Raw genomic sequence first — 12,444 nt, 5'->3', positions numbered from 1 at the left:
AAAAAAAAAAAAATTTGGAAAGCATGCAAAGCAAAAAGAACAACATAAATCTCTCTCACTGTCACACTGCTCAGTAGAAGCACCGTCAAAACACTGGTGCGTGTGTTTCCAGCACACATTAGGACCACTGAGGAACATTGCTTCCCCTGCTTGCCCCCAGGAAGGGGCCTGGCCAATGCCCTGGACTAGACATCTATTCTACTGCCCAGCATCACCCACACCACTGCCCTGCCCCACACTGAGCCACTCCTGGAGACACCTCCCAGTGCGAGGAGTCTCCCAGAAGCTTCTCCTTCGGGCCAGCAGAATACTCAGCTCCCAAGTCAAAATGTCTTTCTCTTTGTTAACTACAAAATAAACATCTCCAGTACAAATGTTTATGTCTTTGGAAACAGACAAAAAGAGACAGAAAGACTCTTGCAAGTTCTCCCTGAGCTGACGGTGCCAAGTTGGTAATTAACCCTCAGCAACCAGGGCGTCTGATCTTCTGCCAGCCGGTCTGCAGCAGGTTGCGGGAGTGATTGATTGGGCCTGTGCTAGAACTTGGTGATTGGTGGGCCTTCCAGGCCTTGGAATGCTGTCTGCACAGGACACTGGCTGCCTCTTCAAAACTCTAAATGAGGTACTAGGGACCCACCCCCAAGAAGGCCCCCACACTGCTGCACCCCATTCCAGGTGAAGGGCCGTGAGCAGCCCTGGAAATCATCAAACCACTCGGGGGAGTCCCCAGGGCCTGCATGCAGAGCTGGGAGGAGCAAGGCTGCTGAGGGGCAGGCACTCGGTCATTTTGACATTGACATTCACTAGACACCTAGGACCAGGCTCCCCGCTCAACTCTACATACGGTGCCTTATTTCCTTTGACTCTCCCAGCAACCCCATGAGGTAGGTATAGTTCTATTTCTATTTCATAGATGAGGAAATTGAGTCTTGGAGAAATAAAGTCTGTGCTGTCATCACTTAATCCTAGGTGGATAGAGTCTCTTCTTCAGACAGAAGGTGTTCCTTGCCCAAGGTCATCCTGCTGGTAAGTGGGGGCAAAGCTGGACTGAACCTTTTTGCAACTTTGAAGCCACACCTGCCCATCCCCACATATTCATATTGGAAAAGTCTTTCCATAGGGTTATCATCTTCAGGCTTCTACAAACTATGCCAAGCTCAGAGGAGCCGACCTGTGGGGGCTCCATGCAAAGATCACAGTCAGGTCTTCCCTTGGATGTAGCCAGAGAGAGTGAGGGGACAGCTCTCAGCTGCCCTCGGGACCGGAATTCCATCATGAGAGGCTGGGGGATTGCCTTCTTTCCAGTGAGGGAGCTGAGACCCAGAGAGCAGGATTAGTGTTCAAGGTCCCACCATGACTTTGTTTGTTTGTTGTTGTTGTTGTTGTTATTGTTGTTTGAGACACAGTCTTGCTCTGTCACCCAGGCTGGGGTGCAGTGGCACGATCTCAGCACACTGCAACCTCCACTTCCTGGGTTCAAGTGATTCTCCTGCCTCAGGCTCCCGAGTAGCTGGGATTACAGGCACACACCACCATGCCCAGCTAATTTTTGTATTTTTAATAGAGACAGGATTTCACCATGTTGGCCAGGCTGGTCTCAAACTCCTGGCCTCAAGTGATCCACCTGCCTCGGCCTCCCAAAGTGCTGGGATTACAGGTGTGAGCCACCGCATCCAGCCCCCACCATGACTTTGCCTCTGTGGCCAATGTCATGTCCCTGGCTGCATGGAGCTTCCTGAAAACGAGGAGGCTGGTGGCAAGGACCCGCCTTGAAAAATGAGGAGAAAGCCAATCCCCTAGATATGTTCCCTGAGCCCTTGGGCTGGGAGAAGGCATCGTGTAGCCTCTAAGGGAGACTGCAAAGTCAGAAGTGATTGCTTCCATCTTGTAGCTCCACCATCTGTGTCACAAACAGGCAGGTCGGGGGAGCAAACATGGCAGAGGGACATGGCCTAGGAGTCCTGTACTTCATTTCCCGTCACATTTCACTGGCCGTCACAGGTCACATGGTCTCACCTAGATGCACAGGCCACTGGGAAATGTAGTCTTCCAGTGGGCCAGCAGGTGTGTACAATGAAATTAGCAAATATACAGCTCATCTCTGCCACACTATTCAAAAGCTTGTAGTCATGTCAGGGCCCAGAATGCCTTGAGATTGTTGCTCAGCACATGAGAGCATGAAGCTGGAGAAGTAGGCTGGCCCAGTGTGAGAAACACAGGTAAAACACGGGGTACCGATTTGCAATCTAGCCCCATGTGGTCCAGGTTCCTCACATGCAGCCAGCCATGGCAATAGAGGGACAAAATGATGCCGGAGCAAGAGGCAGAGTCCCCCAGATGAATGTCAAGGGAAACCCAACAGCCCTGAAGACATCAAGGGGAGGCCACACCAGCCAAGATTCCTGGCTCACTTTGCAGAAAAGAGGATGTGAGAGGGCACTGGGGAAGGAGAAGGGAGAACAGAGGAGAGGAGCCAACATGGGGCACAGGGAATTCCAGGGAAACTGGGCCAACCTGGGCAACAGCGTGAGACTCTGTCTCAAAAAACAAAAACAAAAGAAAACAAAAAATCAACACTCCTGAGCTGACCACTACTGCCCATCATCCTCCAGACCCATTTCCCGTGGTCTTGGTCTCCCACCAGGCTGGCAGATAACCATCAGCCACAGCCATGCCTCCTGGGTTCAAGCGATTCTCCTGCCTCAGTCTCCCAAGTAGCTGGGATTACATGCAGCTGCCACCAAGCTGGGCTGGAAAGGTCTGTGCCACCAGCAGGATGGCTTCATGGAAGTGCAGCCTCCACAGTCACACAGGGCCCATCCTCACAAAGGCCCCACATTTGGCCCTAGCTGTCACCATCTTGAAATTCTTAATCATTTTCCAAGAAGGGGCCCCATATTTTTATGTTGCACTGGGCCTCACAAATGACAACGTCAGTCCTGAGTCCAGAAGGGATCAGTCTTGGTTCCAGATGGCCCCACCTCCAGGGCATGGCTGTGGCTGATGGTTATCTGCCAGCCTGGTGGGAGACCAAGACCACGGGAAATGGGTCTGGAGGATGATGGGCAGTAGTGGTCAGCTCAGGAGTGTTGATTTTTTGTTTTCTTTTGTTTTTGTTTTTTTGAGACGGAGTCTCATGCTGTTGCCCAGGTTGGCTCACTGCTGAGCTCACTGCAACCTTCGCCTCCTGGGTTCAAGCGATTATCCTGCCTCAGTCTCCCAAGTAGCTGGGATTACATGCAACTGCCACCAAGCTGGGCTAATTTTTGTATTTTTAGTAGAGACAGGGTTTCTCCATGTTGGCCAAAGCTGGTCTCAAACTCCTGACCTCAAGCGATCCACCTGCCTTGGCCTCCTAAAGTGCTGGGATTACAGGCATGAACCATTGTGCCCAGCCAAGTGTTTTTTTTTTTTTTTTTTTAGAGACAGGATCTCACTTCGTTACCCAGGCTGGTCTCGAACTCCTGGGCTCAAGTAATCCTTCCTCCTTGGCCTCCCAAAGTGCTGGGATTTCAGGCATGAGCCACTGCGCCCGGCCAGCCCAGGAGTGTTTTGCTCCTTAATGTTCTCAGGTGTAAACATTCAGGAAGCAAAAACAAAACAAAACCAAAGGCCGGGCAGAAATCAAGGCAGAAAACTACCAAAGAAATTCTGGACTTAAACTCAGCACTTGACCAACTGGACCTATTAGACATCTATGGAAAACTCCACCCATCAGCCACAGAATATACATTCTTCTCATCCGCACATGGAACATATTCCAAGATCAACCACATGCTCCGCCATAGAGCAAGTCTCAATACATTCAAAAAACTAAAAATTATACCAGCCATATTCTTGGACCACAGTAGAATAAAGACAGAAAATACTAAGAAGATTTTGGCCAGGTACAGTGGCTCACGCCTGTAATCCTAGCACTTTGGGAGGCCAAGATAGACAGATCACTTGAGGTCAGGAGTTTGAGACCAGCCTGGCCAACATGGTGAAACCCTGTCTCAACTAAAAATACACACACACAAAAAAAATTAGCTAAGTATGGTGGCAGGTGCTTGTAATCCCAGCTACTTGGGAGGCTGAGATAGGAGAATCACTTGAACCTGGGAGGTGGAAGTTGCAGTGAGCCGAGATCATGCCACTGCACTCTAGCCTGGGCAACAGAGTGAGACTCTGTCTCAAAAAAAAAAAAAAAAAAAAAAATTAATTAAATTAGATTAAGAAGATCTCTCAAAACCACACAATTATATGAAAATTAAATGACTTGCTCCTGAATGATTTTTGGGGTAAACAACAAATAAAGGCACAAAATCAAAAAAATTCTTTGAAAGAAATGAAAACAGAGATACAAAGTACCAAAATCTCTGGGATGCAGCAAAAGCAGTATTAAGAGGAAAGTTGATAGTGCTAAAACGCCTACTTCAAAAAGTTAGACCTCAAATTAACCATCTAATATCGCACATAGCGGAACTAGAAAAACAAGAACAAACTAACCCAGAAGATAGCAGAAGAAAAGAAATAACTAAAATCAGAGTTAATAACTTAATGAAATTGAGACACAAAAATTCATACAAAGAATCAGCAAAACCAAAAGTTGATTATTTGAAAGGATAAACAGTTCCAGTAAACCGCTAGCTAGATTAACAAAGAAAAAAAAGAGAGATCTAAATAAGCAAAATCAGAAATAACAAAGATGTCCCTTGTAATAAGTGACCCCACAATATAAGAGAAATACAAAAGATCCTCAGAGACTATTATCAACACCTCTGCACACATAAACTAGAAAATCTAGAGGCATTAGATAAATTCCTGGAAACACACTATGTCCCAAGATTGAATCAGGAAGAAACTGAAAGACTGAACAAATCGATATCATGTTCAGAAATTGAATCAGGGTTCTCTAGAGAAAAGGAACTAGGCCGGGCGCGGTGGCTCACGTCTATAATCCCAGCACTTTGGGAGGCCAAGGCGGGCGGATCATGAGGTCAGGAGATCAAGACCATCCTGGCTGACACAATAAAACCGTGTCTCTACTAAAAATACAAAAAATAGCCAGGCATGGTAGTGGGCGCCTGTAGTCCCAGCTACTCGGGAGGCTGAGGCAGGAGAATGGCGTGAACCCGGGAGGCAGAGCTTGCAGTGAGCCGAGATCAGACCACTGTACTCCAGCCTGAGTGACACAGCAAGACTCCATCTCAAAAAAAAAAAAAAAAAAAAAGTGAAATCGGTACTAAAAAACTTACCAGCCAAAAAAAGCTTTGGACCAGCTAGATTTACAGCCACATTCCACCAGATGTACAAGGAAGAGCTGCTACCAATTCTACTGAAACTATTCCCAAAAATCAGGTAGGAGGAACTCCTCTCTAACTCATTCTATGAAGCCAGCATCACCCTGACCTCAAAACCTGGCAAAGACACAGTGAAAAAACAAAACTCCAGGCCAATATCACTGGTGAACATAGATACAACAATCCTCAACAAAATACTAGCAAACTGAATTCAACAGCACATCAAAAAGTTGGCTGGGCGGTGGCTCATGCCTGTAATCCCAGCACTTTGGGAAGCTGAAGTGGGTAGATCACTGGAGGCCGTAAGTTTGAGACCAGCCTGACCAACATGGCAAAACCCCATCTCTACTAAAAATACAAAAAAATTAGCCAGGCACGGTGGTGCATGTCTGTAATCCCAGCTCCTCAGGAGGCTGAGACAGGAGAATCACTTGAATCTGGAGGTGGAGGTTGCAGTGAGCCAAGATTGTGCCAGTGCACTCCAGCCTGAACAACAGGGTGAGACTCCATCTCAAAAAAAAAAAAAAAATTAATTCACTATGATCAAGTAGGTTTCATTCCTGTGATGCAAGATTGGTTCAACATGCATGAATCAATAAATGTGATTCACCACATAAATAGAATTACAAACTAAAACCATCACCCCAATAGATGCAGAAAATGCTTTCAAAAAAATCCAACATCCTTTCATGATAAAAACCCTCAAGAAACTAGGCATGGAAGGAACGTACCTCAAAATAGTAAGAGCCGTCTATGACAAACCCACAGCCAACATGATACTGAACAGGCAAACACTGAAGCATTCCCCTTGGAACAAGAAAAGCAATCCCAGCCGGGCGCAGTGGCTCACACCTGTAATCCCAGCACTCTGGGAGGCTGAGGTAGGTGGATGAACTGAGGTCAGGAGTTCAAGACCACCCTGGCCAACATGGTGAAACTCCGTTTCTACTAAAAATACAGAAAATTAGCTGGGAGTGGTGGCAGACGCCTGTAATCCCAGCTACTTGGGAGGCAGGAGAATTGCTTGAACCCTGGAGGTGGAGGCTGCAGTGAACCGAGATTGTGCCACTGCATTCCAGCCTGGGCAACAAGAGCAAAACTCTGTCACAAAAAAAAAAAAAAAAAAAAAAAAAAGCGAGAAAGAAAAGAAAAAAAGAAAAGCAGTTCCATTATAGCTTCATTATTGGGTATATATCCAAAAGAAAACAAATTATTCTACCAAAATGACATAGGCACTTCTGTGTTCATCACAGCACTATTCACAATAGTAAAGACAAGGCATCAACCTAGGTGCCCATTAATGGTGGATAAGATAAAGAAATCGTGGTACATATACATTGTGGAATACTACATAATCATAAAAAAGAATACAATCATGTACTTTGCAGCAACATAGATCCAGCTGGAGGCCATTCACAAGTACATAAAACCATAAACATAGGGTACTGATATGGTTTGGTTCTGTGTCCTCACACAAATCTCATCTCGATTGCAATCGCCCCTTGCCGAGGAAGGGACCTGTAAGCCCCACGTGTTGAGGGAGGGAAGTGATTGGATTAACGGGGCAATTCCGCCCCCCGCCCCAGTGGTTCTCGTGATAGTGGGTGAGTCTCGCGAGATCTGATGGTTTTAAAAGTGGAATTTTTTCCTGCGTTCGCTCCCACGGGCTCCTGCCATGTTGCGAAGGAGGTGTCTGCTTCCCGTTTTGCCTTCCGCCATGCTTTTAAGTTTCCTGAGGCCTCCCCGGCAAACGATGCGGAACTGTGAGTCAATTAAACCTCTTTCCTTTGTAAATTACCCAGTTTCAGGTATTTCTTTTTTTGTTTTTTTGAGACGGAGTTTCTCTCTCGTCGCCGAGGCTGGAGTGCAGTGGCGCGATCTCGGCTTGCTGCAACATCGCCTCCCGGGTTCAAGTGATTCTCCTGCCTCAGCCTCCCAAATAGCTGGGATTACAGGGGCCCACCACTACGCCCAGCTAATTTTCGTATTTTTAGTAGAGACGTGGTTTCACCATGTTGGCCAGGTTGGTCTGGAACTCCTGACCTCAAGTGATCCACCTGCCTCAGCCTCCCAAAGTGCTGGGATTATAGGCATGAGCCACCATGCCCCGCCTCAGGTATTTCTTGATAGCAGTGTGAGAACAGACTAATACAGGTACTCAGGGACATAAAGATGACAACAGTAGACACTGGGGACTATGAAGCGGGGAAGGGAGGAAAGGGGGCAGGGGTTGAAAAACTAACTCTTGGGAACTATGCTCACCACCTGGCTGATGGGATCATTCATATCCCAAACCTCAGCATCACGCAATACACCCATGTAACAAACCTGCATGTGTATACCCTACATCTAAAATAAAAGTTGAAAAAAATAGACGAGGTCTTGGTATATTGCCCAGGCTGGAATGCAGAGCCCATTCACAGGGTGAATCATGGCGCACTGCAGCCTCAAACCGCTGGGTTCAAGGGATCTTCCCACCTCAGCCTCCCAAGTAGCTGGGATTACAGGCCCCCATTGCTACGCCCAGCTGAGGATCTTACATTTTAAAAAGAACAGTCCAGATGTAAGAGATTTACAAAAGCAGGAGATCGATTAACTAGTCCAAAATGGAAACGGCTGTTGACTACGGTGTGGGGGCCTTCGTCAAGTCAAAGAGGAATCTGGACACACCTGACAGACTGATGGAACCAGTCCTTTGTTGCATTGGCTGGAACGGTTGAAGGAGAGAAGGAACCTAGCACGATGATCTCAATCTGGTTACAAAACATGATTCCAGAGAAGAAGGTTGATTAGTAACAGCACTTTGCTATCATTTATTGATAATAAATGCTTCTGTTATCCTTTGCTACCTAACAAACTATCCAAAAATAGTTTAAAACAAGGAACTGGAGGCCCAGGCAGGCAGATCATGAGGTCAGGAGGTCGAGACCAGCCTAGCCAACACAGTGAAACCCTGTCTCTACGAAAAATACAAAAATTAGCTGGGCATGGTGGCAGGCACCGGTAATCCCAGCTACTTGGGAGGCTGAGGCAGGAGAATCGCTTGAACCCGGGAGGCGGAGGTTGCAGTGGGCCGAGATTGCACCACTGCACACAAGCCTGGGAGACAGAGCTAGTCACCGTCTCAAAAAAATTAATGAACAAAAAAACCCACAAGGAACTGTGATTATCCCGAGTTTCTGTGGGTCAGGGATTCAAGAGCAGTTTAGGCCAGGCATGGTGGCTCACACCTGTAATCCCAGCACTTTGGGATCAAGAGGCCGGGAGTTCGAGACTGACCAGGGCAACAGAGCAAGACCCTATCTCCACAAAAGGTAAAAAAATAGCCAGGTGTGGTGGTGTGTGCTTGTAGTCCTCAGGAGGCTGAAACGGGAGATTCCTTGAGCCCAGGAGTTCAGGGGTACAGTGAGCCACGATTGTGCTGCTGCACTCCAGCCTGGGTGACAGAGCAAGAGCCTGTCACACACACACAAAAGATCAGAAATCACTCTGTCATTTTCACAACATCCAATAGGTACAGAGGCCAGCCCTATTCAGTACGGGAGGTGACTGTACCAGGGCACGAAACCAGGAGGTGGGGCTCATTAGCCACTCTCTCATCTTGGAGGCCGCTGCCCACCACGTGGTACTTCATGATCTTGTTCAATAATCACAACAGGCTAGTAATAATTTTTCCCCTTCTCAGAAGAGGGAATTTTGCTCAAGACCAAGCAACTAAGAAATAGCAGTCCTTGAATTTGAACCCCACTGTCCTTGGCTCTGTTGGAGCTCTATGGCATGCAGGGGTGATGGCAGCAAGGACTGATAGAATGTCCCCCGAACCCCATTCGACTCTGGACTCCAGGCAGCAAGACATTGTATTTCTCTCCTCCGGCCGGGTCACCAGGGGGACTGGCATCTTCTCTTAGACTCTTGCACAGGTCATGGGGAGTTTAGGCCCTGGGAGGGCGCCAGTTAGCAGGAGCGAGAAGAAAGAACTGCCTCTCTCCTGTCGCTCCGCGTTTTGCTCCAAGACGAGGGGCTGCCATTCAGAATGGGTCAACTTCCAAGCCAGTGACTGGGTCAGATTTGCTGGAAGGCAGAGTCACTATCAGAAGATCTGTCACCTCACCACACACACACCATGTGTGTGCACACATGCACACACACATGTGCAAGCACACAAGTACCCATGCACACACATCACCTGCATGCACACACGCCAAACACACGCACACCCACCAAACACACGCACACCCACCATACACACGCACACATGCACACATATGCACACTCTCCTAGTCGTCTGCTTCTGAGTGACCAGATGGCTTTTTTTCACAACTACTTATTGAGCGTCTGCCAGGTGCCTGGTATGCTTCTGGTTGCAAAGGACAGAGCATGGAACAGAGACATGGCGTCTGCTTATGTGGAGCCTGTGGTCATGCACCCTGCTGGACGGCTGCCTTTCCGGGGTCACTTCTGCTCCTCACATCTGCTGGGGCTCATTCCCTTCTTCCTTGTGGTGTTTGGGCACAGGCATGGGGAGGTCCCCCTAGACCTTGCGCCTAAGCCTTGAACTCTGGCCCACTTTACAAAAAGCCCAAATTAAGGAATTGATCATCTGCTTAGTAATAGTTTAGAACCTTTAGAGTATGTTACAGCCTGCAGAAGTTATACCAGCCTGTCTCGACTCTTTTAGTCACAGTGAGATGGAGCTTTCAGAAAATCAAGAGACTAAGATGAGGCCAGGTGTGGTGGCTCACATCTGTAGTCCCAGCACTTTGGGAAGCTGATGTGGAAGGATCACATGAGCCCAAGAGTTTGAGACCAGCCTGAGCAACATAGTGAGACCCCATCTTTCAAAAAAAAAATTAGCCTGGTGTGGTGGCACATGCCTGTAGTCCCAGCTACTCAGGAAGCTGAGGCAGGAAGATCGCTGGAGTCCAAGAGTTTAAGGCTGCAGTGAGCCATGATCGGACCACCGCACTCCAGCCTGGGTGACAAGAGTGAGGCCCCGTCTCAAAAACAAAACAAAAGAGACCAAAATCCGTCAAATTCTTCTTACTGTTCTCTCCCTCCCTGCCTAGAGCTGTACTTTCAGTCACCACTCATTGTCCTTCCTGCCTTCCCAGGCAATTCAGGACTCTGCAGTGACATCACTCATCTGGTCTCAGGGGCAGCCCAGAGGTATCTGACTGCAGACACAGCCAGGTTCTGTGGGCACAACTGGGTGGCAACTTCAGAGGGCAGAGGGGACGCCTTCATTGCCTCTCCTCGCACAGAAACGGTGGGCTGTTTCTGACCCAGCGTGGTGGTTCATGCCTGTAATCCCAGGTGCTTTGGGAGGCTGAGACGGGAGGATTGCTTGAGCCCAGAAGGTCGAGGGTGCAGTGAGCTATGATCGCACCACTGCACTCCAGCCTGGGCAGCAGAGTGAGACCTCATCTCTAAGAAAATAAAGAAAAGCTGGGCGTGGTGGCTCACGCCTGTAATCCCAGCACTTTGGGAGGCTGAGGCAGGAGAATCATGAGGTCAGGAGATCGAGACCATCCTGGCTAACATGGTGAAACCTGTCTCTACTAAAAATACAAAAAAAAAAAAAAAAATTAGCCAGGCATGGTGGAGGGCGTCTGTAGTCCTAGCTACTTGGGAGGCTGAGGCAGGAGAATGGCGTGAAGCCGGGAGGCAGAGCCTGCAGTAAGCTGAGATCACGCCACTGCACTCCAGCCTGAGCAACAGTGTAAGACTCCGTCTCCAAAAAAAAAAGAGAAACAGTGTCCTCGACACAGCCAGTCAGAACTGTGTGACTCACTTGAGGCAGGACTGAGAGTGACATCTAGTTGCACCTTTCTCGCCTCTGGGACCCTCGGGGGTAAGTTCCCCTTTGTCCTCCTGTGGAAACAGCACACAGCAAGCAACCACAAAATCAGAGCGGAAGGAGGGACTTCCCACCAGCATCCGGCCCTGGTGCCATGTTTTATCATCTGGAACCGTTGTGAAGCCTTGTGTGACTTGCTCAGGATCAGTGGTCACCATGGTCTAATCCCAAGAGGGACTTGTCACCCAGAGACCTCAAAAGGCCCCAGGCCCACTGTGGTTTTTTCTGAGAGGCTCCCAGAACCAAGTGGCACGTTGATTTCCGGTGCGTCTGTGTCTTTGTGCCTGTATCTTGCTGGGGGACTTCACAGGAAGCAGGATTTGGGCATTCCTGAGGCTCCCAGCCAGACACCACCCCTGAGTGCCACATCCCATGATCACTTCAACCACAGGCCTTTGACATTTCCATGTGGCAAGGCACCCAGCAGAAGATGAGGATGATGGGTGATGCCAGATGGATGCGTACCTGGTGGATGGCCCACACACGAAGCCTCGGGACCCTCAGGACTGGCCATATAATCTGCAAGGTCCAGTGTGAAATGAGAATAAGCAGCCCCGACGGCCAGGCACAGTGGTTCATGCCTGTAATCCCAGCACTTTGGGAGGCCGAGGTGGGCAGATCACCTGAGGTCAGGAGTTTGAGATCAGCATGGTGAAACTCTGTCTCTAATAAAAATACAAAAATTGGGCATGGTGGCGGACACCTGCAATCCCAGCTACTCCAGAGGCTGAGGCAGGAGAATCACTTGAAACCGGGAAGTGGAGGTTGCAGTGAGTCAAGATCACACCATTGCACTCCAGCCTGGGCAACAAGAGTGAAACTCCATCTCAAAAAAAAAAAAAAAAGAACGAGAATGAGCAGCCCCATTGGAAAACTATGAAGAATTTCAAGAGAGCAACAGCAGAGCGTTAAACGGAGCACAGGGCCCCTCTGCCCACAAGGCCCTGGGCAACAGCTCACAGGTCATCGTCTGTGTTGCGGGCCCTATGGGTCCCTCCGAAACCGTGCCCCAAGTAGTTTAAGATGTCAGGGACTAACAGAAATTCTTGAGTTTGCAGGATAGCAGGTAAGAAAAGAAACAACTTCCTAAAAAGCTGACACTCCCTCCACTTGTGAGATTTTAGAAACTGGCTGAAATTGGCTGGAACCAAGATGGCCAACGGGAGTCTGTGCAGAACAGGCTTTCAGACATCAAAGCCTAAATTTCCACTGCGTGTTTCATACTAATATCTCCTGATTTGCACATGCGACCCATGAGGAGGCATGAAGGATAACTGTGCCTCCCCAAGGACCTCCCCTTACCTT

Source organism: Macaca fascicularis, chromosome 10, assembly GCF_037993035.2.
Source record: "Macaca fascicularis isolate 582-1 chromosome 10, T2T-MFA8v1.1".
Taxonomy (NCBI): Eukaryota; Metazoa; Chordata; class Mammalia; order Primates; family Cercopithecidae; genus Macaca; species Macaca fascicularis.
Note: the sequence above shows the minus strand (reverse complement) of the source record.